The sequence below is a fragment of the Eulemur rufifrons genome, chromosome 7, assembly GCF_041146395.1.
Source record: "Eulemur rufifrons isolate Redbay chromosome 7, OSU_ERuf_1, whole genome shotgun sequence".
Lineage (NCBI taxonomy): Eukaryota > Metazoa > Chordata > Mammalia > Primates > Lemuridae > Eulemur > Eulemur rufifrons.
Genome location: NC_090989.1, coordinates 111909675 through 111937530, shown reverse-complemented (window position 1 = coordinate 111937530; position 27856 = coordinate 111909675). Strand labels below are relative to the sequence as shown.

At 38.1% G+C, this 27856-nt stretch overlaps 1 pseudogene; it reads right to left on the bottom strand.

Moving 5' to 3' along the window:
- Nucleotides 1–19751: 19751 nt before the first annotated feature.
- LOC138386611 (cytochrome b-c1 complex subunit 7 pseudogene) lies at nucleotides 19752–20215 on the bottom strand (annotated as a pseudogene).
- Nucleotides 20216–27856: the final 7641 nt, after the last annotated feature.

The following is a 27856-nucleotide window of genomic DNA, read 5'->3' as shown; positions in this document are numbered from 1 at the left end:
CAGAAAGGCAAAAAGGAAGACAAAATAATCATAGTATCAGAGTTATCACTTCCAGCACTAATGGTGGACTTAGCAAACATAAAGACAAAAGAAAAAAATGTGTAAGATCCTCTGAATGAGTAGAAATCCCAGGGAAAAGTCACTAGACAAATCCCATTTGAAACCTCCTCTGTACTATTATACTATCTTGCCCATGGAACCAATTAACCTCATAATTCATGCATTATTTATCAAGTTCTCCTTTTCCCTGCTGATTCCCAGAAGAAAAGGGTGGAACTGATAAATGCATAGCCTGGTCTGGCTCTTTCATCTTAGCAAAGCTTGGACATGCATGCTGAATTGGAGCAAGGATCTGCTGCTCCAGGATATTAGAAGGGAAGGGAAGATGCAGTCCTCAAAGTAAGTTTAGTGAGTCCTGGTACAGAACATTTAACAGAAGCAGCAGCAACAACCAGGAACTCCTACAAGGCTAAGGAGGAGGTTGTCAGGCTACAGAAAATAAAATAGGAGGAAACTCCTACTTCTCACACGGTAGGTATAAAATAAGGTGTGTGGGAAGAAGCACTTCACATATTGCTACAGTTTCAATGTGTCCCCTCAAAACTCGTGTTGGAAATTTAATCACCAATGCAACAGGGTTGAGTGGTTGGGCCCTTTGGGAGGTATCTAAATCATGAGGGATCTACCCTCATGAATGAATTAATACTGCTATAAAAATGTCTTCCTGGAGTGAGTTTTCTCTCTCTTCTGCTCTTCTGCTATATGAGGATATGCAGTATTCAAGGCACCATTTTGGAAGCAGAAATTGGATCATCATCAGAAAACTGAGCCTGCCAGAGCCTTGATCTTGAGCTTCCCCCATATTTAGAACAGTGAGAAAACAAATTCCTGGTTTTTCATAAATTACCCAGTCTATGGTATTTTGTGATAGTAACACAAATGGACTAAGACACAGTTTCACTATCAGAATAGATTAGAAGTTTGGCTCCAGTCCTTCTACATTAGCTTTTATTAGAGAAACAAACAATCTCCACCTCTCAGTTACTTATAATAATTTTTTTTTTTATTGCTCATTTTACGGGAGGCTTTTTAGGCTGGACTCCATTGGGCACATCTCTGTACCTTGTGTCTTCTTATTATGAGATCCAGGCTAAAGCAACACCACTACCTAAAGTGGGGACTTGGCGGGTAGGGGACAAAGCACAGAAGTCATTTAAAATATCTACCTTAAGGTGGCAAATGTCACACTTGCTCATATGCCATTGGACAAATCAAGTCACATGCTCAATCTCAAGATTAACATGATGGGAAAATATAATCTACCTATAGAGAAGACCCAGCAAAATCAAATGGCAGAATGCAGGTGATCTCCACACAGGAAGAAAGCAAATAGGAAAAATAATCCAATCTTGCATGTCATGTTAACTATAAGAAAAACAAAAAGTGTATAGAAGACAATTATGCAAATATAAAGCAAAAAAAAGAAAGAAAGAAAATAAAGTATACATTACCAAAGGGATGATAATTCCAAAAGAATATATAATTTGGAAATTAAAAAAAGAATACTATAAGTGTTTTATATTTTAAAATAAATTAATAGGAACAGTAATGCAATAAACTGAAATAGTAAAACAATTCAATAAGCAACAAATCAAAAGGAATATTGGAAAGGTAAAATAATTGATAAAGAAAATTATCACATAAATAATAATAGTTAACAGATGACATAAAAGATATAATAGAAAATTTTCATCAAATGAAGAAAGCTCTAAGCATGAGATGCTAAAAGGCATAACTTTTCTATGGCAGCTAAAACAGGAATATCATTAAAATTTATAGTGTTTAAATTTATTCCTCAATTTATTAATTTAGTCATTCAACAAATATTTGTCCATTGCCAGCTATTGCCAGTGATTGCTCTAGGTGCTAGGAGATACAACATCACCAAACAAAGCAAAGAAATCCCTGAATTCTAATCAAAGAAAACATTAAAACTCAAAGATAAAGAATTGTTTGAATGTTTGTAAGAAAAGCAAGTAATTCACATAAGGGAAAGAATCAGACTATATTCTAATTTCATTAAAAGCAACAATTCAATGCCCCAAAAGGGTAGAAAATATGTATAAAAAAATCCTGAGTGAATTGTAAAGGATATTATTCTTATGTATGATAATATCACAATCTTTCTATAATATTGTTTTCAAATAATTGGTGTAATTTTCATCCTAGAGATTCTACCCTAAATTGTTACTAGTAATTATAAGGCATATATTAGCCAACACTTCTTTTAAAAAATTCTTAGATTTGAAATCCTTATACTTATCTTCAATTCATTATATCCTCCCCTGCCCCCAAGTTGACTTCATCTTTTTTTATTGTAATCTTTTAGATTATTCTTGAACATGGCATTAACTTCTCTTATGAAAAGATTTATCATTAATTCAGTGAAAATCAACTACCAAGATAGCAAATACTGTCACAGCATTTCTTGAAGTTATAAATCATGCTTTTATATTTCATATAATTACATATAACTTATAACTAATTCATATAGACCCTATTTACACTTTAAGATTTAGATGACCTTATTCTTAAGGGTGAAATCATTATTTCATTGCCTTGCCATTGTGTAGTAAAAATAGTCTATAGTCTAATTTACTTAAAAATTGAATAATATACAAATGTATAATAAATCTATAACATAAAATCAAGGGAGTCCAAATAGGGAAGGACGAGATCAAACTCTCACTTTTTGCTGATGATATGATGCTATATCTGGAAAACCCCCAGGATTCAACCATGAGACTCCTGGAATTGATTAACGAATATAGCAAAGTTTCTGGCTACAAAATTAATATACACAAATCAGAGGCATTTATATATGCCAATAACAGTCAATCGGAAAACCAAATCAAAGACTCAATACCCTTCAAAATAGCAACAAAGAAAATAAAACATCTAGGTATATACCTAACTAAAGAGGTAAAGGACCTCTATAAGGAAAACTATGAAACACTGAGAAAAGAAATAGCAGAACTTGCAAATAGATGGAAAAATATACCATGCTCATGGATCGGAAGAATCAACATTGTTAAAATGTCTATACTACCCAAAGTGATCTACAGATTCAATGCAATCCCTATTACATTACCAACATCATTCTTCACAGACGTAGAGAAAATAATTATACACTTTGTATGGAATCACAGAAGACCTCGTATAGCAAAAGCAATTTTAAGCAACAAAAACAAGATGGGAGGTATTAATTTGCCAGACCTCAAACTATACTACAAGGCCGTGGTTCTTAAAACAGCCTGGTACTGGCACAAGTACAGGGACACAGACCAGTGGAACACAACAGAAAATACAAATATAGAACCATCCTCATATAGTCACCTAATTTTTGACAAAGCGGGAAAGAATATACTCTGGGGACAAGAATCCCTATTCAATAAATGGTGCTGGGAGAATTGGTTAGCCACTTGTAGAAGACTGAAACAGGACCCACAGCTTTCACCTCTCACAAAAATCAAATCACGGTGGATAACAGACTTAAACCTTAGGCGTGATACAATCAGAATTCTAGAAGAAAATGTAGGAAAGACTCTTACAGACATTGGCCTAGGTAAAGGATTTATGAAGAAGACCCCCAAGGCAATCACAGCAGCAACAAAAATAAATGAATGGGACATGATTAAATTAAAAAGCTTCTGCACAGCCAAAGAAACAGTCACGAGAATAAACAGACCACCTACAGAATGGGAAAAAATTTTTGCATACTACACATCAGATAAAGGACTGATAACAAGAATCTATTTAGAACTCAGGAAAATCAGCAAGAAAAAATCAAACAACACTATCAAAAAGTGGGCAAATGACATGAATAGAAACTTCTCGAAAGAAGATATAAGAATGGCTAACAAACTTATGAAAAAAATGCTCAACATCCCTAATCATCAGGGAAATGCAAATCAAAACCACAATGAGATATCACTTAACCCCAGTGAGAATGGCCTTTATCAAAAAAACCCAAAACAACACATGTCGGCGTGGATGTGGAGAGACAGGAACACTAATACACTGCTGGTGGGACTGCAAACTAGTGCAACCCCTGTGGAAAGCTTTATGGAGGTATCTTAAACAGATTCAAGTAGACCTGCCATTTGATCCAGCAATCCCATTATTGGGCATATACCCAAAGGAAAAAAGGTCATTCTGTAACAAAGACACATGTACCCGAATGTTTATAGCAGCACAATTCACAATAGCAAAGATGTGGAAACAACCCAAATGCCCATCAATACATGATTGGATTAGTAAGCTGTGGTATATGTATACCATGGAATATTACTCAGCTATAAGAAATAATGAAGATACGACATCTCTATGGTTCTCCTGGAGAGAGTTGGAACCCATTATATTAAGTGAAGTATCCCAAGAATGGAAAAACAAGCATCACATGTACTCACCAGAAAATTGGTTTCCCTGAACATCACCTAAATACACATCTGGGAACGACACCAATCGGATATCAGACTGAGGTGGGGGGTGGGGGAGGGGATGGGTGTATGCCTACACAATGAGTGCATTGCGCACCGTTTGGGGAATGGTAACGCTTGAAGGTGCTGACTCGGGAAGGGGGGTTGGGGAAGGGAGGGATATATACCTACATGATGGGTGCAACTCGCACTATCTGGGGATCAGACACGCCTGGAGCTCTGACTTGGGGGGAAAGGCGGTACATGGACAATGTAGGTAACCTGCAATTCTGTATCCCCCCATAACAATAAGATGAAATAAATAAAAAAAAAAAATCAGGTTAAAAGGAATAGAGAGGGCCAGTGAGGGTGGATCTATACTTGTTAGTGGGGTGAGGATGGAGGAGCTGGAGCTACAAGGTGTGATTTCAATGATGGAACAAGATTAGAAGAGAAAAGCAGTTCCTGAAATCTGGAAGCTAACCTGTCACTGTCAACTAAGTTGTGGTGTTTTCCTGTTCAACGTAATACTGTACAACAGAATACTAACATCAGACAAGGCTACTCTGACCATGATGGATCAAGAAGAAAAATGGCTCATTTTGTAATTCTGTCTAAATACAGACAAAACATCAACATTGTTCAAACTTCAGAAATATCCTACATCTTGCTGTCCTGCCTAATATAATACCAACTACAGCTTTAGCCTGGATTCATTCTTCCTGTCTTTTTAATAAGATTTATAAAGAAGCCCAATCATGGAATCCCTACACTATCTAACAGCACCCAAATGAATAATAAAGTACTGCTTATTAAGCCCTTTCTAAAATTACCCAATGTAAACCCATATCCTAATAACTATCCTTATGTGATACTCTCTTACTTGGATATCCTGTGGTTCTTCATGGTGGGCATAGTTCCTCCTCAAAATTAGCACTAAACTCAACTTGTTCAATGATATCACTGCTGATTTCTGATGGCTGCAACAGTTTTAAATGTGAGAATCTAATTTTGTAGGAAAAATAATAAACTTTAGATCAAATTATTTGGTTTAAAAATAGTCTATATTTATAACAAGCACAGTTATCTTTTAGAAACAAAATATGAATAATTTTAATTTAGTATTTCAGTGTTTTTCAGCACCATGTCATGTTTTGCAAGTACCTATGGCTTTGAAATGTGAAAAACCTAGGATTTATTTCACACTCTTACTTATACACCATGAAGCACCAAACAATATGTTTAATATGTCTCTGTTTACTCATCTTAAAATAGGAACAGACTACCTCTTAGAACTGCTGTAACTGTTGAATATATATAAAGCCCGGTGCCTGTCATGTAATAAATTGTTCATATCCCCATTATAAGCATCCCTCATTTTCTTATGTGTTAATGTGTATTTAATTACAGAATATCAGAATATCCCACTTATGTAATATCGCATAGGTGTCTCCAGTATGACATAGATTATATATTGGAAAAGAAGATGTCGTTGAAAAAGATAAACCTCCGCCACACCTCTCCCCCCCCAAAATAGGGCAGTTCTCATGTTGGCCTTGGACCAAATCACTTCTCACTTGTAGTTCTCAAGAATAACTATAGAATGTTCTGGCAATGCAACATTTTGAGGTAAGGAAGAGACAGCCAGAATAATTAGGCTCTTGTTCCAGGCTCCCCCTAAAAACAGGATTTCCTTCAACAATTTATCCCAGCATATTCTTCTGCCCCAGAGTATAAAACCCAGAGCAGGCTGCTTTCTGTGTCCCTCAGCTGAGGTGCAAGGAGAGATGGGTACATGCAGACAAGGCTTCATCTACCCCGGGCAGCTTTCCTGAGCCTTGGGTGACTAGCTCACAATGACTCTTAGGCTTCTGTTGTTCCTTGCTGTCTGTCTGTAAGTCATAAACCACTGCACATTACTTGTGTGAATGTGCATTCTGTCTCACCAGACTCAGACATGTTATTATAATAACCAGTGTTAAGTGATCCTGCTTCACAAAATTGGCACAGTGATTAGACAAGATCCAGTCTAACAGAACCATGGCTTATTGTTAAAGCGAGAGGTGACGTTCCTCTCCCACCTGTTCCTGGCCCAGGATAGAGATCCTATCCTGGGGGTTCAGGGGCTGGACATATAGCTGGATGTTTTGGGGGGATGTGGCGGGTGTTATCTGAGACATATGTCACCACACACACAGATGTAAATGAACTGGCTGCATGAACTGAGGCAGAAAGAAGGGAACATGAAGACAGGGGAGTATGATGCATGATCCCCTGGTTTTTGTGCACTTAAAGTGATGGCACATTCCTGGGGCTGGGAGCTTAGGAAGTAGTTACTCCGATGGACCCTGAGACACCTGAGAGGGAACAGCAAAGAGGTACTCAGATGATCTCTTAGGTATCTAAAAAGGAATGGACACATGCCATGCAGGCCTTCACAGAAAGAAAGACTCACTGTCTAAAGGACAGATATGGATAAAGGCCAGGGAAGTCTTATGCAGCCTGGTTGGTGTGTTGTTTCATAAAGGGACACAGCAGACCCACTAATAAAAAAAGAAGCCAAACAGCTGGTAGGCCACTACGGGTACTAGAAACATGTACCCCACCTCGGTGTTCTTTTATCTCCCTTAGTCAGAGTGAGCAGCAAAAGCACCATGTTTGAATGGGGCCCTTTGCAGCAGCAGGTCTTAGAAGCCATTCAACAAGCCATGACCCTGGCGCTTCTGAAACCTTTACAGCCTGAGAGCCAAATGGAATTACAGGTGTCTGCAACCTCCATGCATGCTGGTTAGAGTCTGTGGAAGCACAAAAGTGTCACTGGGATGCACCAGTTTCTCAAATTTTGAACAAATTATTTGCTGTGGTGTGGGGGAGCATCAGATATGCTGTTTTTGAATGGTAACTCCTCGCTAGTTATTGGGCACTGCTGAAGAATGAGCATCTCATGATTCATGTGTCACACATGACACTGCAACCTGAACTGCTCATTCTTACTTGGGTCCTTACAATCCTCACCAATAAAATTGGAGAGACTCAACAGAGATCAATTATCAAATGAAAATGGTACATTCAAAATTGAGCCCACCTGGGATGCCAAGGGACAAGTAGGATCCATGAACAAATTGACAGAATTGCACCAAGCAACTCTCAGAGGATGCTTTGGCTTCTCCTGCGGCTATCTGGGACCCAAGACTCAGAGTCTACTACTGACCTAACGCTTGGTTTACTGATGACTCTGTGAAACAATAGGCAGAGAGGATTCCCGAGAGGATTCCCTGTGCTGTAGCAACCATTCAGCCAGTGGATGGCCATCTTTTAACTGAGACTGGACATGGGCATTCTGCTCAATGGGCAAAACTACCTGCAGCGGTGATGGCTATGCAGGCCATCCCTACCACTACATCTTGCTACATTTTTATCAACCCATGGGCCATTACCAACAGCCTAGCCATCTGGTCTAGAGAGCAGCAACAGAATGACTGCACTGTTTAAGGGTCCCATGTGTGGAGACAACAACTATGGCAATAGCTTGTTGACTAGAAGGAACAAATATGTTACTCACGTGGATACAGAGACTATCATAGCCACCCTTGACAGGAACTTAAGTCCATGGGACTTCACTTGAACCAAGGAACATCCTTCACTATGCAAGCCCTGACAATGGGAAGACTTTCATGGAACACAATGAACTTTTAGCATGCCCTGTCATCTCAAGCCGATGAAGCTATTGAACCACAGAACAGGTAACTCACATAGCAACTGAAGAAAGGTGGTCTGCTAGTGGGGGGTACCCCATCTGCCTAGGGCAGTATGGACACTAAACACTGCACTCCAATGCAAGGGAAACATGGCACTGCAGTGCCTGCTAAGAAACACTGAGTTTGGTAGTGGGCAGAAGTGGACCAGTCAGCTACCTGATTAGGCTGCACCTAGGAAAGCTCAATCTCAGCATTTCTAGTCATAATTTTTTCTTTTTTCCTTTTAATGTGTATTTTCTGATTTGTTTGCAGTTCAGGCCACCCTATTACCTCAGACAGGGTCCCCTGACTCTAATCTAGAAGCAATGCTTCCTCTGAGCGTCTCCCCCCCATATGGGCTTTCACTGGGGGTGGGGGTGGTTGCAGAAGCAAGGAATACTAGGGTGCTAGTGTCCCATTAGTGATACCAGGACATCTGATCCCTCCAGTCAGGCGGGCAACATTATAGGAAGTGTCAAGTTTTGTATAGGATGTGACCTCTCTTCCTGGACTGAATGACTGAGGTGGAAAGGTCTGGTTCCATCTCTCTCACATCAGTAAGCAGCATCTCCATTATTCCAATTCCTCAGGCCCAAAATCTTAGATGTATTGTTTACTTCTGTCTCACACTCCACAGCTAATGCTGTCAAAAAACCTGTTCATTATACCTTCAAAATATATCCAGAATGTGCTCTCCCCTTCAATTGCTACCGTATTACCCAAAGTAACCATTTTTTCTCAGTTTATTCTAATAGATTTTCACACTGAACATTTTCTATTTGCCCTGCAGATCCACTCTCCCCCATTACCCACACCTCTCTGGCATCAGGACACTGACCTATATATATTGCAGCAGATTCTTGCCCTCTGGCCTAGGAGGAAAGTCAGCAGGGCATCCTAGGTTGAAAAGAAAATGAGGTTACTATATTTATTTCCCTAGCCCTTTCTTGGAGAGAGAGGAGGAGGGCTCTGTAAGTTAGTTATGTCCCTCTACTACAAACCACAATTTGTTTAAGGATATTCATTTTTTTTTAAAGGAAATACCTCCATAGCGTACAAGCAACATAAAAGGAACACTCTTAACCAATCACCACCATTGACCACTTAGCCCCAATTTGTGGAGGTAATTAATTCTTGCTTTCATTCTTTAATAAAACCTTCTACAGAGTCTATTACTTTATGAGTCCGTTTCAGATAATGAAAAACTGTCTAGTCACTTTGGAAAAAAAAATGTGACATCATTTCAATAATTAAAAGTCTCAATTGTGTAGTAAGCATAATTTCTAAAATGGCTTCCTAGAGATTTCCCACACTAATCCAGGGGCTATTCAAATATGGTGAGATATCACTCTTGTGATTGTGTTGTGTGATATGGCAGAGTTGACTTTAAGACAGGAAGATTATCTGGCTAGGCCTGATCTAATCACATAAACTCTTAACAAAGAGTTTCCCAGGCTAAGGCAAAAGAGAAAGTTGGAGAGATTCAAAGCACGAGAAGGACTCGTGCCCTTGCTAGCTTTAAACATGGAGCAGGCCATATGAAAAGAAATTGGTTTTTTAAGGAGGTGAGAGGGATTGCTGGCTGACAGTGCAAGAAAATGAGGACCTCAATTCTGCAACAACAAGGAACTCTACTCTGCCAATAACAGACACAAGCTTGGAAGAGGACTCCAAGCTCCAGATGAAAATGTAGTTCTGGCCAGAACTTTGATTTTGGCCTCATGAGACCCTAAGCAGAGAACCCAATGCCATCTACTCTGACCAGGCACAATAGTGGGAGCACATCTGTTCTCATGGCTGCCCTCATTCCTCCTCCACTTGCCAAGCTCTCAAATGGTCTTTTTGAAGGAGAGGTGAGGGAGAAGAGGAGCATCCCCTTCCCATGAGAGATAGTGGTGGATTCACAGCATACAGATGACTATCTTCAAAGAAATTCTGACATCATTTGAGCTCTAGACTGAATGTGTGTATCTTCCCCAAATTCATGTTATTAAAACTAATCCCCAAAGTGATGGTATTTGGGGACTTTGGGAGGTGATTAAGTCAGGAGATTGGAGCCCTCATAAATGGGATTACTGCCTTTATAAAGGAGGCCCCAGGGAGCTCCTTTGCCTTTTCTGCTATGTGAAGACACAGTGAGAAGATGCTTATCATCTCAGAGACAGAGTATGTTTTGAAAAATAAAAATAGCTACTGTTTGAACTTAATCATCTTCTAAATGTCAAGCACTGTGTTGAGGTAGAGTCTCTCCACTCATATCATGCAGCAAATATCATTATTCCTATTCAACAGATGAAAACTGAGCAGCAATGAGGTTAAGTAAATGCATAAGATCAAACAGATAAAAAAATTACAGCATCTGAGTTTGTATCTGTCTTAATACTACAACCTATTTGTTTTCTGTTAGGGTGATGGCCTTATTAAAAAAAAAACACTTAGGATTAAAGATGCATCTTCCAAATGTTTTAAATATTTTAGTTGCAACATTCTATACTGTTGCAGTATTCTAATTTATTCCCATGGTACTTTCACATTCATTACACCCAATCTTAATCACACCCACGTAAATGTACAATACCTGAAAAATACATCTGCATTTTCTTCTACAACTGAGAACATAACAGCAGTGCTACAATTTTCATTACCCTACAGCTCCTTCTCCCACGTTATTGTCCCTCACTAGCTGTCTGTTCTAGACTTCTCGGATGTCAAAGATACCCACAAAATGTATGGAAGAAATTTCCCTAATAGTTTGTACATTAAAGAGAATGATTACCTCTAGAAGGACCTCCTGGCAATCTCCAAACACATCTTTTAAGAGTATTACCTTTCTCTCTCTCTCTCTCTCTCTCTCTCTCTCTTTCTCACATACACACATCCTCCTTTTTTGTCAATTTCTTTTTATAAATCTGAAGCGAAATCTCTGAATGTCTTACTTCAAAATAAGAGATCCAAATGCACAAACGCTATTAGGAAACAAATAGAAAAACAAATGAAAGGGAGAAAAATATTGCTATTCTTACTCTCACTGCAGCAGCCAGATAGTTTTGTCAGTGACTAGTGAATCTTTTTGAAGTGGTGAGAGATATTTTAAAGGATGATCCTACCTTGTATCAATGCATTCAACTTTCCTTCTCTCTTTCTCAAAGCCTAAGTTTAAAATAAACTCTGCGTGAATGTTAAAGGCTTTAGCTGTGATTTCAGGCAGTCCTTTAAATCCCAGCAAGTACACTTATGAGTTGCATGATTTGGGAGAAATTACTTGACTGCTCCAATTCTCAGGGTTTTTTTTTTTTATTCTGTATAGTAATGAAGAATTTAAATTTAAAATATTCCTTAAATCTTTTGTGATTATAAAGAGATTTAAGAAGATAATATAAGAAAATAAGAAAAAGTACACAATGCACTCCTAATACTAACCATTTGAAAAGCTGTAACTGTTATCATAATCATACTTATAGTAAAGAAATAAGATGTAGAGTGGACATAGACTTTGGAATCGGAGATAAAATGAGTTGGAATCCTGGCCCCAACAAACTCTAACTTTGAACATGTTCCTTAATATTTACAATCTTTAATATCTGCATCATAAAATGATTTTGATGACAATATTTACATTACGAGATTGTCATAAGGTTTAAAAATAATCTACTTTATGTACCCAGTGTGGGCACTTTGTAAAATCTAACATATTACACTTCTTACTTCTGTAAAAGCCCATTTAATCCTAGAGCACACAAATGCATAAATGTGCCACTCAGAAGTTCCATAAAATATTATTAGCAGTGGCACAGAGGCTGATGCCTGTAGTCCCAGCACTTTGGGAGGCAGAGGCAGGAGGATCATTTGAGGCCAGGAATTTGAGGCTATGATCCTGCCACTACACTCCAGCCCAGGCAGTAGAGCAATACCCTGTCTTTTAAATAAATAAACAAATATATATATATATATATATATATAAAAAAAATTAATGTTTGCAATCAAGCAATTCATGATACTTTGAACACTGATAAATATTATTGGTTGTTACCTGGATGTTTTGGATATGTTGCTTCATATGTTCTTACTACCTGTAAGAGAAAACCAAACAAAATTTTATAGCATATTTTCTCCTTAACATTGCTATTAATTACTATGATGTGACTAAATTGTTGTTATGTGCAAATATGACTAGAGGGCTACTCAATAATTCTCAGTAGTTTTTCTATTGCATTAGAAACGTTTAGTAACCATTATAATTCTTTAAAGAATCCAAAGCTATAAACCCAAGTAATTAAATTTGAAAGTATTTACAAATTAAAACAATTAAGTTGCTGTTTTTCTTAACCTTTACAAATCTTTAATTTAAAATAAAGTCACAAAATGTCCTACAGAATGTCTGGCATCTAGTTCCCTGTTGTAACATAAGTAAGGGTCTGAAAAGAGGAAAAATGTTTTATGAATTATTTCTCTACAACAAACACCTTACCCTTTTTTGAGGAATCAAAAACTGCATTAATGCCCAAGGCCAGTAATCAATGAGCAGAGCAGTGTTCTTTGTTCTTTATTTTCTAGTATCTTAAACCACAGGGCATGGCTCAACAGAATTATCCGGACAAAGATCATGAGATCATCTTTACCTGAGATGCTATAGTTAAATAGCAATAGCCCAAAGCTGAAAACTCTGTTTTTCTTCTTCAAGGGTGATGATTCTTTAAGGCGAGAGTCTGCCATCCTCCTCATTTGCCAGCAAACTAATAAACTTCTCTTTCTTTTTCCTCAAACCACTTGTCTTCCTTCTCTGTTTGCCTTCAGGGACAAGTACTAAACTTTTTTTTTTTTTTTTTTTTTTTTTTGTTGAGACAGAGTCTCACTTTGTTGCCCAGGCTAGAGTGAGTGCCGTGGCGTCAGCTTAGCTCACAGCAACCTCAGATTCCTCGGCTTAAGCAATCCTACTGCCTCAGCCTCCCGAGTAGCTGGGACTACAGGCATGCGCCACTATGCCCAGCTAATTTTTTCTATATAGATTTTTAGTTGTCCATATAATTTCTTTCTATTTTTAGTAGAGACGGGGTCTCGCTCTTGCTCAGGCTGGTCTCGAACTCCTGACCTCGAGCAATCCACCCGCCTTGGCCTCCCAGAGTGTTAGGATTACAGGCGTGAGCCACCACGCCTGGCCTAAGTACTAAACTTTTGATAACAGAATTTGGCATTCCTTGGTGGGTCCATAGGCACCCCAGTGAAACGGCACCCTATAACTACTAGAAGAGGTGGTGAGCAGCCCTGGGTCAAGCTGTGGATCTTTTCCAGTTAGAGCATTGGTCTTTTGGGGTAAGAGAGTGAGGGACCACCCCAGCAGAAGCCAGAGCCTGTTTACATCTGGGAAACTCCCATCTCTCCCTCTCCGAATTAGAAACAACTCCTCACAACAGAAACCCTGTTGAGGAAAAGGAAATGAATTTGGGAAGAGTCTGAATGCCTTGGCCCTTTTGATAAGTTCTCTGGTGTGCACACAGAGACACTTGATTCCACCCATTTTGGGAAGGTTGTGAACTTTCCATCCCTGTTTTAGGGCATTTGCAGATTCCATGGAGGTGGAAGTCACAGTTGAGTGGAACTAGGGAACCTGGGGAATTCATTCCCTTTTGGAGTAGGAGAAGCCAGCTGTTGTTTGTATGTTTCCCATTTATTTGGTAGGGAAACTGGGGGATTCATCCCCTTTTGGATTAGGAGAATTTGGTTCTCATTTGTATGGATCCCATTTATTTGGTAAGGCCTTGGCATTTGCAATTGTTTGCTTTGGGAATTCCCTGTATTGTCCACTTGTCAACCAGAGTTTGTTGTTGTTTGTGAGTTTTGTTTTATGAGAGGCTCTGCTTCTATTCCATCTGAAAGTCCCTTGGGGAGAATCTTGCTTTAATAGTCAACTTATAGCTACAAGTTTATGAATAAAAAAAGAATGGTGTTTTATTGTAATGCTGCTTGGCCAATGTACATGCTGGAATGTGAGGAAAAGTGGCCATTGAATAGAGCCTTGAATTGTTACAACTGAGATTGCTTTGTCAAAGGTTAGGTAAATGGGATGAGATCCTATATATATAATCTTTCATGTGATTGCATACTAAAGAGGCTGAAAGGCCTAGCACAAAGTTAATGGGACAAAAGAAACCTCCACCACTAGTTTGTGAGGATAGTCAGACCCCAGATGACAAAACTGGTGAGGAATTAACCAGGTTAGATTTCCCACCACCAGTTCCCCACCCACCAGGGAAGGCACCCCATGCTTGGCTGCACTCAAGCTTGTGCTGCTGGGGCACTGCTGCCCGATCTGCCCCAGCCCTCACTCCCCAGAGTCCCATGCCCAGCCCGGGAAGTGGCCCCATGCACAGCCTGGCCCAGGGCAACTGCTGCCACCAACTGCCATCATCTGGGCACCCTAATGGGGACAGGGAGGATGCAACTAGAACTAATGCTTCAGTCCCATGCTCTCTGGGTTATGACTCAGGAGTGGGAATGATCTCTCTTTCCAAGACCCATCAGGGAACTCAATTTGTTCAGCTGGCACTTACAAAAATTGTGATCCTAATGAAGAAGCAGACAGTGTGAGGATAAATCATTACCAAAAGTGTACTCTGGCAGGTCTCCAAAAGGGAGTGCCTAGACAGAAGAGTTTAAACAAGGTTTAAGAATTACAACAAAGAGCTGATGAAGATCCCTCTGAATTTTTGGAACACATCTATCAGTCATATTACAAATATACAGATATGGATCCAGAAGCCCCTGAAAATATGCACATGGTTAATATGACTTTTATAGGGCAGAGTGCTTCAGATATATTCAGGACACTACAGCATGTGGAAAGGGGTATTGGCATGAATCCCTTGCAGCTTGTTGATATTGCCTTTAAAGTATATAATGCTAGAGATGAACAGAGAGTACAGGACTCACATGACAAAAGAGGGGGCCTGGGGCTCCACACCTCACTAATGGCTCTAATCCAAATATCCCCACTGGAGCCCTGGGTACAATTGACAGTGGGGACTTGATTACCGGACTTTTTAATTAACATAGGCATGTTGCCACTGCCAAGCCACACTGCCATGGTCCTCCTGTACCAGTCAGTCATGCATGGTGCTCTGCAAGCCAGGCAGGGGATGGGAGCCAGGTGGGAGCCAGGCAGCTGTTGGCAAAGCAGTGGCTGAGGAACTTGTCATTGTGGGTCCAGGAGGTGGGCCCCAGGGAGCTGCTGCTGGAGCTGACACTGTTTCATAGCTGCCACCTCTGTCACTGACTCCAGTGACACCAATGTCCTTGGTTGCCTTGCTGGGGCTGGACAAGCACCAGGATCTGTTCTAGAAGTGGCGGAAACTCGCCTTTGAGGGCACCACCAAGTTCCTGCTAACTTTGAATACTAGGGCCTGGTGAAGCACACAGGAGGCTGCCACTGTGGAGTAGTTTCATTTTGAAGTTTAGGCCTCAGCAGACTTGCACATCATGACTTGCAACTGCAGCATTCAGAAGAAACAGCAAGTTCTGTTCCTCCCAAGGTCTACCAAAAAGTGAATAAGGCCCTATGGGTCAACAGGCCCCCCAGGATGTGCAGAAAGAATTTAAATTTCCCATACCATTGAGTATAGATTCATGCAGGATCTATGTGCCATTAATGATATTACACAAGTAACTATGAATGTTAGTCATATTTGAATGGAAGGATACTGAGACTAGTATGACCTCACAGCACTGCTTGACTGTGTTGTATCAAGGGTTTAAAAAAAAACTCTCCTACCCTGTTTAGTGACAGCTTAGCAAGGGAGCCCATAGCCTAATGTACCAATACCCCTGTGCAAGGCACTTAAAGGGTCATATTTGGAGGCCCTGATCTGGACCACAGGCTGTCAAAATATCTCTGAAACATTAAAGCAGAGTCTTATGACTGTCTCTGTTTTAGGGTTGCCTGACTTGAAGAAAGAATTTAAATTATAAATTCATGAGAAAAACAAGGTTGAACCTTGGAATTTTAGTACAGATACTGAGAGACATCCCACTGTCAGTGGCATACTTGCAAAGCAACTGGACAATACTGTGGGGGAAGGCCTCCTTGCCTCTGAGCAGTAGTTATTCTCAATCCTGCCACCCTGTTACCAGCTGAAGAGAATGAGCATTTATAGAATGATTATTTAGAGATTCTGAAGGCTATCTATTCTAACAGGATAGATCTATGCCTAACATTTGGAGGGAAAGGGGACTCCTGATGGCAGAAAATAAGGATATTAAGTATGCCACTGAAATAATGGCCCTGATACAGGCTGTGGCTCAACTCCAGCAGATGCCATCATGCATTGTCCTGGTCACCAATAAAAGGAGACACTTATGCTGCAAAAAGAAATCAGGCCACTCACAGGGCTACTGAGGAAGACATTAAAGTTTAACTGTTCCTTGGGGCCTTGATACCCCAGCTAGATTTAGAACAACATAAACCCCACTACACTCTTGAGGATTAAAAAAAAAAAAAAAAAAAAAAACCTAAAGACTGGGGCTCTGACACTTAGGATGACACAGCTAAGTGGAAGTGGAATTTTCATGTACTCATTCTTCTACCTGAAACCTTCTTTTGGCTTCTTATGGAGCACCTACATGAATGCACACATTATGGGCATGACGCCTTAATGGATTTGGTGCGACCTCATTTAAGAGGACCCTGTTTGACAAATAACTCAGAGATGCCCTTTATGTGCTCAAGACAATCCAAAAACATAAAAGCGACCTGCTGCACAGGGAACCCAACATATGGGGACCCACCCTTTCAGTGATTGGCAAATTGATTTCACTCCCATGCTTAAAATGACTGTAAACTTTACATACTTGCTTGTATTAGTAGATACCTTATCAGGCTGGGTAGAAGCTTATCCTACCCAAATGGAGAGAGCATCTGATGTTATCAGAACCCATGTGAAGGATTCTGAGGTATAGGCTCCATTCCTCCATACAGAGTGACAATGGGCCCTCCCTTATGTCAGAGGTATTAAATAATTCAGCAAGTAAGCAAAGCCCTACATCTGAAATGGAAATTGTATGCATCCTGGAGACCTCAATCCATGGGAAAAATAGAGAATCATACTTTAAAGAAAACTATAACAAAATTGATATAGGAAACCCACCTAATGTGGGATAAGGTGTTGCCAATTGCCCACTTCTAGATAACCGTAGCCCCTAGAAGTAGGCTTAAAGTAAGCCACTATGAAATAATTTATGGACAACCCTTCCTAGCACCCTGAAGTAAGTATGGTAATATAACCATAAGTGAAGAAAACAGAGTAAATCCAGTAAATGTCAAACACATAAATCAAATTCTATCCACTATGCATGAGTTTGCCTCTTTCAGATGCCCACCCAGTTGCGAGACTGGGTGTTGCCTAAAGCCTGGAAAGAACAAGGACCTGGAAAACAACTGGCAGAGAAGTGGTAGGAACTCTAGTAAGTGCGTCTAAAAACTCATACCTCATAGAAATTGTCAGGAGTAAAACCTTGGGTCCATTGTACCAGAGTAAAGAGGTGTCCCATGGAAGAAGAGGACCCAAGCAACCAGTGGATGGGCCAGCCTTTAGGTGATCTAAAGTATCTGTTTTAGAAGAAGGAAAAATGAAAATGTTGATATTTTTGATAACCTTTCTTTTGTTATTGGTTCTGTCTATAGGATGGTGAGACAACTCCTTAGTGAGGATTTCCCAAACTATCACCTCTTCTGCTGATCTGTCTAGCTGCTGGATTTGTCATCCTAAACCTCATTTGGTGCCACTAATATACCTTTCTACATTCTTAATTTGCATAATCTGATCTCCAAACTCAGAGGTCGCATATTTCTGTCTTGCCCAGCCCTGTATCAGGCATCATGTACAAGGCAACAGGAAGGACCAATAATCCTACTGGTCTTAGATACCAAGCAGAGTAAAAATCTCCCTTATCAGGTATTCTCAATTTCATCTTGTCAATCTTCGTGGTTGTAGTTGTTGCTTATGCCCCTTTTCACCTTGCAACCTGTTGCTTTCTTTACTTTTGTACAAATCAGAAAGAGCAATGGCATAAATAAGTACAAACGTTTCATCTAAAACATTGCTTCAATTCAGCAGAAAGTAGCTTGATGACTATATTGCCCCTCCTCCCATAGAGGGGAATATGCAACAGATGTAAGGGTCTGAAAAGGAGCAAAATGTTTTATGAGTTGTCTCTTTAAAACTCCTCATCCTTTTTTGAGAAATTAAAACCTATGTTCATGTCCAAGGCCAGTAATCAATGGGGCAGCAGAGAGTTCTTTGTTCTTTGTTTTCTAGTATCTTAAAGCACAAGAGATGACTCAACAGAATTATCCAAACAGAGGTCAAGAGATCATCTTCACTGGAGATATTATAGTTAAACAGCAATAGCTGGAAGCTGAAAACCCCCTTTAGAACCCCTGTTTTTTGCTTAAAGGTGGAACGATAGTTCTTTAAGGTGACAGTCTGCCATCCTCCTCATTTGCCAGCAAATTAACAAACTTCTCTTTCCCTTTCCTCCAACCACTTGTCCTCCTTCTTCATTCAGCTTCAGGGACAAGTACTGAACTTTTGGTAACATTATTGAAGAAAGTAAGCTATGCTTCTGGGTTATTCTAAAGTTTGCAATCTCTGTGGTCCTATTAAAATATGAAAGTTTGCTTCATGATAATTTATATAATAAGGAGAATCAATTATAACTCTCATATATTGCTTATTCCCACCTTTACCTTTATGTCTACTTTTAACTTTCTACATATTTAGTTCTGCTATTCATATTTTAGCCAGGAGGTCAGATATAGTTGAAGGATGTTACTACAAAAGGGAGATACAGAGAAAATAAGAAATACTTACTTTCCCCATCTTAATCTAAATATGATATTTTATAGTTGTATAATGAGTTTATATGCAAGTAAAAAAATAACTAGAAATACATTTCATTTATATCACAAAAAATGAAATCTTTCTGTTTTTGTTTTGCTTTACAAAAATCTTCTGTGAGGTATTTTGTTAGATATGTGTTTTAAAAATCATAGGTAAAAAATTAAGCCCCCAAATATTTAAAAACAATAAGATGAGATAGGCAACCTAAGTTAACACACTTCAATGAAAATAAAGGTGAAGGGTGTGATCTGAGGGACCAAAATAAATGCCTCTTTATCAACCAAGATGAACCCTAAAGTTAGAGAAACAGGCTGCGGGCTTAGAACTGGGCTGTCAGGGCAACACCCCAAATTCCTACAGCTGCAAGAAAACCACTGTCTTGCTGAACTGTCTTACAATAGGAGCTATCAGGCAAAATAACAGACCCTTCCTAACTCTGGTTTATGACCTAGACCACTACAACTCTGACTGGACAGAAGACTCAGCCTTACAAACATTCTTTCCTGATAAACAATGGCAGACCTCAAGCTAATTTCAGCCAGTTTACAGACATTGCATGCAAACTGTCTTTGTGCCCTGTAGTTCACCTTTTGACATAAAGATCCAAATTCTACCTCATCTTTTTTTTTTTTTCTTTTTTTGCTTACAATAGACATTTATTTAAAGTAATACATCTGCAGATGAAATAATTATTAAATTTTGTGTTTAAGGTCTAACGATCTTCATAAAAATACTTTGAAGACAGCTACATCCACAGATTTCATCTATACAATTACTTCTTTGCCCATTCTTCTCTCTCTTTTCTTTCCCGAATAACCTCTTTCAGGTATGGTTCAAGGTAGAATTTATCCTCTTCATATTTTGTCCACTGTTCTTTGGGCAAGATCTGCTGCCTCATGGTCAGGTCCAGTGCTCTCTTAATGCGAAACATCCTGTCATTATAAAGGTTCTCAGGAAGCCTTCTTATGGCTTCTTTTACGTCTTCATCCTCATGTATTGTATCGTCTCGTATTAACCCCAGTTTATTGAATCCTGCAGCATTGTAATACCATTTTCGAATACCGTCCAGCCATCGGCCTGATGCTGCAACAGCTGGCCTGCCAGCCATTTTGGCCCGAGAGCCTCTACCTCATCTTAATGTTAAAACCCTGTTCCAAAGTGAACAAGAGATGTATGTTGTAATACATTGGTGTTTACCCATTGCCTATGTACTCAACTTCCCTCATAAATATGTATAGATTCTCTCCCTAACCTGCTGAATATGCGTGACTGTGTTATTTAACACAGACTTCACGACACACAAAAAGCCAACCTCTCCTTCCCCTCTTTGGAGAGAGAGCACCTTTGGTTCATACCTGAGACTGCCTCTTCCTGATTTGCAAACTGACATCACCGATAAAACTCTCCTTTTTACTTTTAAGCCATCCTGGTGGCTCCTTGAACAATAAGGAAAAAAGTGAAGACAATATAAAATTAAATAAAATTTAAGAAAATTATTAGAAAAACAAATCTTAAATAATTAGAGCTTGAAGCTCTTGGTGAGCATTTCTTAATTCTTAAACAATTTATAATATACATGCAAGAAATGAGGAATACTTCATTTTAAGCAAAAAGCATATTTTCCATAATGGAACTAATGTCCAACTAATTGACTTTTAGTTGTGAAATAGCCTTTCCAATGAAGCATTGCTACTATGTTCTTTTCTGCACATAATTTATCATGGAGAAATGAAAGAGATCTGTATCCTAAAGGTGTTTTGTTTTCCTGTATCCCCACATGAGGGCTTTGTGATGTGGTGCCATTTCCTCAACATTATTAAATCTGAGTTTCTAGTTACAATTTGAAATTACACCCAAGTTTGCAAACAGATTCTCACATACTATTTTCAATAAAGTTTCATTTTCTGTCTTTCATAATTCAATAAGAAACACTGGATTTGCCAAGAATTTTCTTTACATTTGGAAAGAAATCAACATTGGAAAAGGTTTAGCAGCTGGCACTAATGAAATGAAATTGAATTAACTCAATGCAATTGAATATATTCAATGAAAACAGGGGCACACAATAGCATCTGTTGGTCTCTTTACTGAATTAATGTAATTTTGAAAATATGTTTCACTGTTTATTATGTTTTCTTATTTTCACAGTACTAAATTCCACTGCGAAACTGGCATTCTTACTTTTTCAGAGAAAATAAACTTTGAAATTACAGAATATAGTTCCTAGGTTCAGTAACACTCTAAGCTGTGGACCAGTTTATCCTTTCATCTCATGTCGTTTTATTGAAATGCTCTTCAATATATTTGATATTCAGTACTTGTCATGCAGTAGGTGATAACTAATAAATAATATTATCATTATTTCAGACACCAATCAGGCAATTCTCTGGTTGATTATGGTTAAGCTATCTTATAGCAGACAGTCCATAACTGCAAGACTCTTTTGAGAAAATAGTTTAATATTTTTCTCAAGATCAACAGACATTGAAAATATTAAGATATTTTTAAAATTTTTTTTTTTTTTTTTGAGACAGAGTCTCGCTCTGTTGCCCAGGCTAGAGTGCCGTGGCATCAGCCTAGCTCACAGCAACCTCAAACTCCTGGACTCAAGCGATCCTTCTGCCTCAGCCTCCTGAGTAGCTGGGACTACAGGCATGCGCCACCATGCCTGGCTAATTTTTTCTATATATTTTAGTTGGCCAGATAATTTCTTTCTATTTTTAGTAGAGATGGGGTCTCTCTCTTGCTCAGGCTGGTCTCGAACTCCTGACCTCGAGTGATCCACCCTCCTCGGCCTCCCAGAGTGCTAGGATTACAGGCGTGAGCCACCGCGCCCAGCCATATTTTTAAAATTTTAAAATGAGATTTGTTTGTTTACATTCATTCAGAACTTACTTTCAAAGTACCACATCTAAAGTAATTAGAGGTCATGCCCAGGGTCCTTGAAGAGGTAGAGATAACTTAACTTTGATAAAAATCATTGCAGACAAATCCTGAGAAGAGGATTTGTTCTATCAAAAAGTAGAACAAAATGAACACCTCAAAGCTATAGAAATTTTACCTAGATCCTAATTTCTATATTTTTTTTCCCATTTTTTGATGAATCTCACATAAATTTTAGGTTTCAGGAAATATTCTGATATTCTCAAAACATAGCGATTTGAAATAAAAAAGGTCCTTTATTTTCCTCACAACTGTTACATTTGGGAAGCTTTGTAGGGACAACTCTTCTCTGCTCCCACTCGGCATCCACTGATGTAGCTCAAGTAGGGACTAGAGGATCTACTTACCAATTGACTCACTCATGACTAAGGAGTAGATGCTATTTGTCAGGGGCAGCTTGGCTGTCACTGGCCTCAGTTCTTTTCCACATGGACCTCTCCATGAGCTGCTTGGCTTTCCCTCATGACATGGTGGCTGTATTCCTAGAGCAAGTGTCGCAAAAGAGCCAGGCAGAAGCAGTATAACATTTCATGATTTAGCCTCAGAAGTTACAAAGTGCCACTATCACCACAGTAAACAGCTCACCCAAATCCAAAGATAAGGATCATGGGACAAAAATTTCAAATGAAGAAGTATCAAACTTACACTGCATTAAGACTATGCCAGGTGGAAGATGGTTTGACAGCCATTTTCAGAAAATGCAGTAACACAGTTTATACCCTGACCCCCAAAATTTAGATCCCTTCACATGTAAACTGTATTCTTTCTTTCTCCAAAGTCTATCCCATTAAATCAGATTGAAGCCCAGAATCTGGCATCTATTAAAATCTAGGTGAAAATGAAGCTTTTGGGTATTGCTACTCTGATACAGCTTCTTAAATACCATGTCTCTTGATCTGGAAGAATTGAGAACTAATAAGATAAATTATTTATCCACCACACACATACAGTGCCAGCACAGGTATCAGAGACAGGATAACTGTTATGGACACTATCATTCAAAAAGGGGGAAATTTGAAGAACACAGCAGTTATCAGTCAATACAAAATCTGAAGTAAATGTAGGAATATAGTGCCAATTCCTTGATTAGGGCTCAGATTTACTGCCTGGAATTTGTTCTCTGTATCTCTTTTCCCCACCCTGTGGACTACTGATTTTGTTCTCTGAGTACTGTCTTTTTCTTTAAGAAACAACCTATTTGCAGTTTTCCTGGCCTTCTTTCTGCCCGCAGTTGTTTGCGAGTCCAAGGCAACTTTTTATTTCATACTGTCTCTGATATTTACAGCCTAAGCTAGTATAATTTCTAAAAAAATGTTTGGGATTTTTGTCTATCAATTTATAATCCACTCTATTAGATAAAAGTTACAGCCATACTTTAAGAGAAGCCCTTCTCTACTTCTGCTCCACATTAAATTTCTATGGGTCATAGACCTTAAGATTTCCTAGAGGCCCTATTGTTTAATATAAAGAGTTTGTGAGACATGCTCTGAGAGACTCTTTGAAAGGGCCCATGAAGCATCATTGAAAATGTTTCTGAGGCCTTAAAGGATCTCACGTTTTCACTCTAAATGGGAGTTTTGCCTGGAAGCCATTTCTTAATTTCAGAATAGTTTGCCATGTGGATAATATGGGAATGAGAAACAGTTTTCTGCTTTCATTCCAAGCTCAGTAAGTCCTGGTTCATTTATATTTCCTTAATATTTTGCTCAAAAATTAGGCTTTTTATTTTTTCTTTCTTCTTTTTTTTAAGATTATGTCTTTCTTCTTACATTTTCCTATGAGCAGCTAGAATAAGCAGATTAGCGCTCCAATACTCTGTCCCCAAATTTTCTTACCTATGTCTCTGAGCTCACTAAGTACATTTCCTCTGTTCTACCCTACAGCAGGTGACAGAGTTGCCAAACTCTTTACCACTCCATAACAAGGCTCCAATAACCTTTTTCTTACTTTCTTTAAGCCCTCACTGGAGACACTCTCCTTAGGCTTTCATTAATATTTACCAGAAATTCTTTTGGGCATCATCTACCACAGTTACAAATCCAATGTCACTATCTTAGGTTTAGGTTATGATATTATTTAACGCTCAGTATCAAAATCTGTTCCAGGTTTGGTGTTTGGTGGTTGTTTTGTTTTGTTTTTTATGTGAAACAAACTGCCCTCAAATCTTAACGGCTTAAAACAGCAATAATCATTTGTTTTGTTTATCAATATGCAACATGGGCAGGGCTTAGTGGGATGTCAGGGCTGGCAGACAGCTGGGAACTTAGGGCTCAGAGACTTCGACCTGTACTTCTTTCCATGCAGATTTCTCCATGGATCGCTTAGGCTTCCTCACAGCCTGGTGGTTGGGTTCAAAGAATGAGTGTTTCAGGAGAATCAGGCAGCAAAACTAAATTTTATAGTCTAGTCTAAGGAAAAATTATTGAATTTAATGATCTAACATGAAAAAATCAGACTGTGTCATTCTGTTGTCACCAGCTCCCCATTATTCTAGAGGAGGAAATATAAATACAGCCTCTCAATGAGAAATGTGACAAATTCACTTTGTAGAAACAGCACGTGCAATGGGAAGTATTGTGGCCACTTTTTGGAAAATATGATCTGCTACATTGCATATAATTGTTTTATCTTATCAAATTGTACAGTAGTATGATCAATAAACTACATATATAATAAAAATTATTAATGCTCTTTTGAGTAGCAAATAATATTTTTCTATGGATCTGTTTATTTTGGCTAATGTACTAGACTGCATTTATCTGTGTGCTTTTTCTTTCCTAGAAAAGGATGTCACATTTAATGTATGTCAGTAGTTAGATAGAAGGAATATTAGTTTTCCCTTTTTTAGAAAATTTTCTTACTTGATTTTTTAAACTTCTCTAGGAAGGCCTAAAAGTCATAACACAGATTCATTCTATATAAGAGGATAATTAGGATAGTTTTTGATATATGGTATGTGCAAGTGTTTCCCCTTTCTTCTTTAAACTAAAAACAATTTTTAGCAACTTTCTTTCAAAAAAGTATTTAAACTTAGCATATTTTCTTGGACTTTATTTCATTTTTTTCTTTCTATAAACTTTAAAACCTATAATACAAACATAATAAATTCCTATTAAGTGGCTAGTTTACACCAAAATAAGACCTCATTTCTTAAAATTAGTTTCTCTAAGCATAGTAGATTTAATTTAAATGAAAACTTTAAATTGATTTTAATTAAAGATATTTATTATATAAAATTTTAAGGGCAATTTTGAATAATAAAGTGACAGACACCAAAATATGCACATATACATATATATACACCCACATAATATATATGCATATGTATATAATGTATATCCTATAACACAACTCTATGATAAATAGTAAAAGATATTTTCTTTCTGAGAGAGAAAATTAGTTCCCAACATGAGCTTAGCAGTTAGAAAATTATTGTTCACTTGTTGGTTTCTTAATCTCTTTTACAGGTCTGTGTATGCAAAAGTGTTATCTTGAACTAAAAACAAAGAATGGAATCTTCCTCATTAATATGAAAACTGAACTTGTTTTTTGTAGCACCAGCACTCAGTTCAGGATTAAATTTGAGATAAGCATATAAGATATCATTCTCTTCTGAAAACAGATGATTCTTTCCTTGTTCTTGAGGCTTGTTAAACATGGAAGCATGTACAAAGTTAAAAACAGCAGCAAAATGTTCACTAATCGGTAACAGAATGCTCAGTTTTCATATAATCTTGAACTTATCTAAGGGAAGAGTAGAATACATCTTATCTTGAATATATGATCAGACTCCAGCTCTTAAAATTCTACCTTATTTTTCCAAAACCAAATTTTTAAATTTAACAGAAAATTCAGAGAAAGAACCACTTACCCAATCATACACTTGTGTGATAAAGGAGAGCAAAAATATTGAACACAATTTAATCTCGATCTGCAGTTATTTCTAGGAGATTTTTAAGTCTTTGTATTTTCCCTCATTCTCAAGCCCAAGTATCACAGAAATATTTCAAGATTTTCTTTTGCAACAAAATGCAAAATGATTTCTTTTGCAAAAAGACTGAGAAGACATTGAGCATGTTGAGAAGACAGCTCACATTTTCTCCAGAGTCTTGCAACTGGTTCTTGTGAGGAAAATGTTCCATAAGTAGGCTAGAATCTGCATCCATTCTTCATCTTCAAAGCACTCAGCAATAGTTAACCTTCTATTTTCTTGAAAGTAGCCCTGCAATTCACCTTTCAGCTCAAATTCCCAGTTGAGAACTCATCCTCCGCAAAGCTGCCAGATTTTTGTACATAGCAAGAGATTTATGTGTATCTTGTCCAAGTTTTCACACAGATTTTAACCATTTTTGAGTGAAGTGGCCTATTATAAATAATGGTAATTATTTTTATGACACTAACTAGAATAGTTTTTCTTTCATCTTCAAGAATTTTTGGCACTAGGAAGAAAGCAGTTCATTATGACAATGTCAGAGTATTTTTTTTGTTGTTGTTACAAGAAAAGCAAAACTTTTTATAGAGCCAAACATTGGTGAAGCATCACTAGTATAGCTGCCAACACAGTTCCTCCAAGATAGGCCTTTTTGTTTCCAGATATGAATACAAAACATTGTCTTTGCTTGTTTCAGGAACCTTTTTGCAAAAGCTAAACTTTTATTGAATTTCTCTATCACTTAAAAATCTTACAAAGGCTACAATATAACATTTATTCTATAAACTTAATGACTCATCAACCTGGATAGAAACACTGTCTTTGACATGTCATCATTAGGTCAATTCATGGTCTTGTTTGAGAGTGAAATCTTAACACTTTCTTGTGTAGAAAAATTTCGAACCTTTTACTCATTATAATGTACTAATAACGTGCTGGCATTAATAGGTCCTTGCAAACTTTGTGACTTTTCCTTTTCTGGGCAATGAGTTATGCTGCAAAATTATTTGCTTCTTAAATCTTTTAAATAATTATGAGTTTTTAAACAAAATTTCAACTCTATTTTGGAATTAATAGCCATTTAAAATAATCAGCATCGTAATTTGTAAAATGACTGTGATTTTTATTATTAAGTGATTTTTCAGTTTGGCTGGAGCCCTGGCTGCATTTTTAAATTGTTCTCCGGAGATCATTCACAATGGAATAGGACGACTGAGATTACCAGTCCCATTGGTAAATTCCCTTCAATGTGAAGACAGACTTTTATGGTGTCCCTTGTAATATCTTTAAGTGAAATGACTCAAAACAATGTAATTTTTTCCTCAGTAACCTTTGTCAACAGTCATAGGCACATAGTTTTCCTTCAAAAATTGTCACATTGCATTATCAGACATCTTTGTAAAACAACAATGCTAATAAACAGAAGGTCATAATAAATAGCTAAATGAGAAAATTGCAAAATATATAAAAACATCGTAACAGTTCATTTCTAACCTACACAGTCCATACTTTGGAAAGTTTACACCAGCAAGGCATGCAGGGGGCAGCTGTGTCATTTTGAGTAAAAATGTCTTCTTTAGAATGGAAATCCTCCTGTGCTTTTCTATCATTCCAATAGGGATTGTTTACCCCCTAAATCACTGGGCTACCAGTGGAGTTAAATCAGGAAGGACAGGCTGATATCATCAGGAGCTGTGCGCCCCTCTATGAACCAGCAGGCTCATCAATTGTCAGTGTCTTCTCTTATCTCACATCGAAAAATGAGAACTCAACCAAATTAACCCAATCCTACTGTTCATTGTTATATGGGGCTAAAGGATTTCTAATGAAATTGCTAATAAGACTGCTCATTCACTGACTACCACTGTGTGGAAG